This window comes from Pinus tabuliformis, chromosome 6, assembly GCF_031772625.1.
Source record: "Pinus tabuliformis cultivar Carrire ecotype Pingquan chromosome 6, CPIR1, whole genome shotgun sequence".
Taxonomy (NCBI): Eukaryota; Viridiplantae; Streptophyta; class Pinopsida; order Pinales; family Pinaceae; genus Pinus; species Pinus tabuliformis.
Genome location: NC_142292.1, coordinates 417,666,386 through 417,672,451, shown reverse-complemented (window position 1 = coordinate 417,672,451; position 6,066 = coordinate 417,666,386). Strand labels below are relative to the sequence as shown.

Sequence of the window (6,066 nt, the reverse complement as noted above, 5' to 3'; positions counted from 1 at the left end):
CAAGATATCTTCAATTTCTTTTCAGATGTAACAAATGCAAGGAACATTTCAGCTGGTGCAGTGCTACTTCTTCGACAGGGTTTGATTCCAACAATTGTGGAACGTACTGCCGTTGGAGGAATGGAGCAAATTGGTGTTGTCTAGTTGAAGTGCTCAAGAAGTTCCACAATTTGACAGCAGATGTTCTTGCTCACACAACATTTGGAAACAGTTATGAAGAGGGAAAGCACTTCTTCAATATGCAGGATCAACTAATAATACTTGCAGCTGAATCATTTCGTAGAGTTGATATTCCAGGCTTCAGGTGATAATTGGGAGTTTCGATGGAAGCACCATCATACAATCTCAAACCACTCAAATGTATTATAAATATAATCGCTGTTGGTTATACACAAATTTTCTCTCCAGATTTTTATCTTTTGGTGATAACAGTAACTTCAGAAGATTTGCAATATTTATTTGACCGGGAGAGATGGGATTGCTGCAATGGAATATTTATCCTCCTTTTCAAGCTCATCTGCTGATGTATAGTTTAGATAGTGATGCGTGTTTAGTAATTTTCTTGATCTGAAATATACCATATAGTGTGCCATGATTTAGAAGATTTTATAATATGCGGCACTGGCTTTTGTAATGTGTGAGAGTGGCCTCCTCAACAGGTTCCTGCCTACAAGAAGGAACAGGCAATGTTGGAAGTTGAAAAAAGAACTCAGAGGATGCATTGTGCAGGTCATTGAAGCTAGGGAAAGGATTGCTGGCAAAGAAAAGTCAGGCAACTATGGAGTTGATCTATTTGGTCTTATGATGTCTGCTAGAAAGAAACAGGCGAGGGTCGATGTACGCATGACTATGGAGGAAATCGTTGATGAATGCAAGATTTTCTACTTTGCTGGACATGAAACTACATCAACCTTGTTGACATGGACCATGATATTACTGGGAATGCATCAAAACTTGCAGGTGTATGCACGCAAAGAGGTGCTGGAAGTATGTGGAAAAAATGCTTATCCAGATGCAGATAGCGTGAATCGCCTTAAGATTGTGGGAATGATTCTAAATGAGGCCTTGAGACTTTATCCACCATCTGTGTTTCTAAAACGACAGAACATATAGGTTTCTTCAGTGACAGGAAGAAGCCCATAATCTTTTCCATGGCGAGGCTGGACAGAGTGAAAAATCTGAGTGGACTGGTAGAATGGTTTGGTAAGAATGAACGGTTAAGGAAACTGGTGAACCTTGCTGTGGTGAGTGGTTTCATTGATTCATCAAAATCAAAAGATAGGGAGGAGATTGCAGAGATTGAGAAAATGCATGGTCTTATAAAGAAGTATAGTTTGAAGGGTGATTTCAGATGGATATGTGCTCAGAAAGACAGAGTAAGGAATGGAGAATTATATCTCTACATTGCCGACACAAAGGGGGCTTTTGTACAGCCTGCTCTTTATGAAGCGTTTGGGCTCACTGTGATCGATGCCATGACATGCGGCCTTCCGACATTTGCCACATCAAAAGGAGGCCCCGCTGAAATCATCGTTGATGGGCTTTCTGGATTTCATATTGACCCTAATAACGAAGATGAAACTAGTGACAAGATTGCCAACTTTTTTGAACGATGCAAACGAGAGCCAAGCTATTGGAACAAGGTATCAGATGGCAGCCTCCAATGTATATATGAAAGCAACATACGTGTCTACATGATCTCAAAGAGCACACGAAGGAAATCTATGAGCTCCACTGGTCCGTGTACAAATAATGAAATCATTTGACTCAGCAATCAAATTATGGGATGTCGAGCAAGGAAGACAATTGTTCAAATCAATGAACCTATATATTCAATTGCTTTCAAATGGGTTGTGCGACGGGTGTCTGCATATACAGTCTACAAAGGAAGGAAGCGGTGGAATTTACGATGTCTGCTGGAATAGAGAAGGAAGTGAAGGTGAAAAGTAAAGGACCAAACACCACGAAAACATCTGTCACAACAGAAAAACAGGGTCAATTCGCCTATTTTTATCCTCAGTCCCGATTCAAAAGGATCAGCGCTCCGGTTTATTAGTCATCAGAGGATTTCAAGAGAAACGAATTTTCCTATTTCGATCTTCAGTCATGATTTCATGAGATCTTTGCTCCAGATTTTGTCTCTTAATAAACCAATCGTAGAAGGTTTAGAGGAACGCTGTTCTATTTGTAGGATGGATGAAACGCTTTTTTGTTAATTTTTGTAATGTCAGTTTAAACAACGCCCTGTTTTGGGTTGATCTGTTTTCCTACAGATAGTATTATTTTAATTGTAAATTCTTAGTGTAAGAGAAGTGAAAAAAAGGAGAGGGGAGAGTTCTGAGTGCTGAGAGCTGGTGGAGAACAAAGCTTTCAATGTACAGTTTTTGGCAGGGATTTTTAATGAAATTTCACAGCTCTGACTTCTGAGATTCCTGTGGTATGATAATTTAGCATAAGTTTTTCTCTTGTTTCATATGTAATCTGTTATGTTTCATTTCACTACATGATCATTTCTAACTGAACAAATGAAGTGTTTAGGTAAGAATTCATGCCTGCCATGCTCTGCCTATAAGTTTGTTCATGTTTAATGTTTTCCTCTGTTTGACAAGGATTCATCTCCTATGCCCTTGTCAGCTCCTCACCAGTCTTGCCATCCCATTTAAATCTAGATTTGGTGTTAAATTTCTTGCCTACCTTGCCTCAGTCGATAATCTGTGTTGTTCATTATATTTCTCTGTTCAAGCTGTGATTTTGCCCATGCAGCCCAGAAAAACCCCGTCATTGAATTAAAAACCCCAAATCAACCTTTCTAATCAGTTTACTAGCCTAATATCAGTGTTACCCGTTTGGTCATCTCATCAATTGAAGATCTACCGAGTTTGACCGGAGAGAGCCTTCTCTTGCCCCGTAGGGCTAGCTACGAGGCTAAATGGTTTGATGTAGCCTTGAGGTTTACCTTTCTCAGCCTGAGGTGAAATTTCAAGCGCTAACAGATACCTGCACAAGAGATCATATACACAACAAAGAATACATGTACAACAAACATAATCAAAAGTAATCCACTTAACAGATCAATGAGAATTAAGATAAATGATGCATTAATACAAACATTTAAGGAAAGTGAACCAACAGTTGTATATATTAATGAAATAAAGGAGGAAGCATACTACCAGTCCTTGATGTCAATAATTTCTCTTTGAGTGAGTGTCCAAGTCCAAGTTGAAGCTCTCCAAGCACTCCTTCTCCCAGACAAATGAGTAGCATGTAGGAACTATCTCATGATAAGGGTGAAAATAACCAAAGACCAACCATTTGGGAATGTGAGAGGATGAATGTATAGGCAGGGAAAGGGAGTTAGGATCTATCTAAAGATAGAAGAAGGACCTCATCTCAACGAGGTAGCTCATAGGGATAAGATCAAAGGGAAATATTGGGAGAATTTGACCACATCCACACCGAACAACCTCCAACTCGTCATTCTGGAAGCCTTTAGATCATGAAGATTCTTGTCCTCTTTGGTAAAACTTACCTTTTAGGGATTAGCGTGAGTATCCAAGTAAAAAGAATGTTGGCAGCGCGAGGCCAGTATGGTGCAACTTGTCACCAACACTAGTTCCCAGTGTCAGGGTCACACTGGTCCTAAAATTAGGGTTTTAGAACTTACTTCTTTAGGGAAGGCTAAAGGCATGTTTCTATTAGTGTTTCAGGGAGGATTTGAACTAGATATCAGGATGGGTACACTGCATGATTGCCAAGTTTTGGGCACCTCAGATTATGACATAGAGAAGTGCAGGAGGCATGACAAAATATTGTGTAATAGATGCCCCCTAAAGCATGAAGGTAGAACAAGGAGTGATGACTGAGATGCTTTAAAAGCTTTTGCAAGGGCGAGAACAAACATTATTTAGAGACCTGCAAATCAAGGATTCATATACATATACATATATGATGTTAAAACATGAATTGATGGTATGGACGCAACCATCTGTATAGAAAGGACTATGTGAAAGGATCCATGGTATAGGCACAACCATCCAAATGAAAAGTATCATCTGTAAATATAAGATCCAAGGCATGGACATAGCCATCCGATAAAGAAGGATCATCATCATAAATATAAAGTCCCACGGTATGCTCACAACCATCCGTATAGAAGAAACATGTGTACAATCACGAACAATACATACTCCAAGCAAACTTAGACAAAACTCAAGGTCTTGCACTCCATCTCAACCCGATCAAAGAGCAAATTCTAACATGCGAATAAATGTGTCAAAGTAAAACATGCTAGAAAGACATCTAATTACTGGCTAATGATGTGGACCACTAACAGGCACGAGAGGAACCACCAATAATGACAATGGTCCTCAAGGTACGAAAGTACAATTTGTGAATGTGAAAATGAAGCTAATGTCGAACACTCTTGGAATCACGGATCGAAGGTCAATAGTGAAAACCTGTCATTGGATGCAAAGAACTTTCCATTAAGGCATGCAAGCTCTAAGGTACTGAAAGGGAGTTTCTAAGTCATCTTCTTAGATAATGAGCTGAAGTCGACAAGAAGTGACCCGTTGAAGGAGGGCCATGATGATTCCCCCATAATCGACATGAAATAAGGAATAAAGTGAAATGAATGTGTATTATCAAGACTGTAGCAAAAGGTCAGACAATGTATAGGTAACAAACTACATATAGGACTTCTCTTGAACATATCGACGACATGACTCCGGAGTGTGGCAAAGTTTGACTCAACATAGGACCATGGGTCATGATGATGAAATAGAATAGTCAGACGAGAGGAAAAATGGATCCCCCAAAATCGAAAAGACAAGCGACTGAGTGAGGATATCCCAAACCTAACAGGAGACGCAGATGAGTGTCATGTTCAAGAGCGACATGTTGCCTATATAAGAGATGTTTCACTTTCATTTTTCCCTACTATCTCTAGCGAGTACCCCAATTATTTTTATCACAAGCTTGAAGGGGATAACATATGCTTGTTGTATAAGTTTATTCTTAGAATGTATCCATCCTAGTAAGTTTTACGAGTCCTAAGAAGGAGAAACTCGATCTTGTCATGGTGACAAGTCTTTCACCATTTAATTTTTAATGAGTCCGAAGGAAGAATAACCTAGTATATTTTTCATATTTAGAGAGTTTGAAAAATAGACGAAAAATAAAACTCCATTATGTCCCTTTTTGTAATTTGTCTCTCAAATCTGAAAAGGTAGAAAACAATATTCGAGAGAACCTCTTGACCATGTCAACCAAAGTGTACCATTTTAGTAAATAGTCAATCTTAGCTCGAAAAATGGGTAAATGTATACTGAGACGACGTAAATTCATTTAATTTAATGAGTTCGAAAGGACAAGTACTCGACAATCTTTTCATATTTAGAGAGTTAGAAAAGAGCTTAAAGATGACTACAAGGGGGTTCTTTTTTTCGTTTATTTTTAACGAGTCCGAAAAAGAGATGAAACAAAAACTCATTGAATCAGTAAAAAATGATCACTGTAACCATTGAAAAGAACCTGTAACTGCACAAAGACAACCACACATCACTGATATCGAGGAAAATAATAAAATATTGATAAAACTGTATTTTAAAACTTATAAATAGACTAAAAGTAAAAAACATTTTTACCATTTTCACTTGGAGTAAATTGGAGAGCACATTTTACCCTATTTTCCTTGATTCTTTAGGTAATAAGTGTGGGACATCCAGGGCATCATTTCATGAATCATCAACTGCAGGTAAAAGATTTTCCTTTCTCTTGCTTTTTAGTTTATTTTCACGCCATTTCGGTTTTTTATCAGCCAGAAGAGAGGATTTCAAAATTTTAAATCTAGGGCGATCAACAGGGTTTACTCATTGGCTCCATGCTGATTTCCCTTGAGCCTAAAAGGATCTCACGCTGCCAATGCGAGATTAATTAAAATAGTCGCGCTGGCTGTAGGGCAAAAAAATTGAAGAGACATATTCTCTTTTGAGTGAATTTTTTTTAGTTTTTGTCCCATGAAAAATCATTTAATCATTGTTAATGGTTGTTTTACAGGAGATTTAA

The 6,066-nt window shown here is 38.3% G+C and overlaps 1 pseudogene; it reads left to right on the top strand.

Moving 5' to 3' along the window:
• Positions 1–633: 633 nt before the first annotated feature.
• LOC149259077 (cytochrome P450 CYP72A616 pseudogene) lies at positions 634–1,113 on the top strand (annotated as a pseudogene).
• Positions 1,114–6,066: the final 4,953 nt, after the last annotated feature.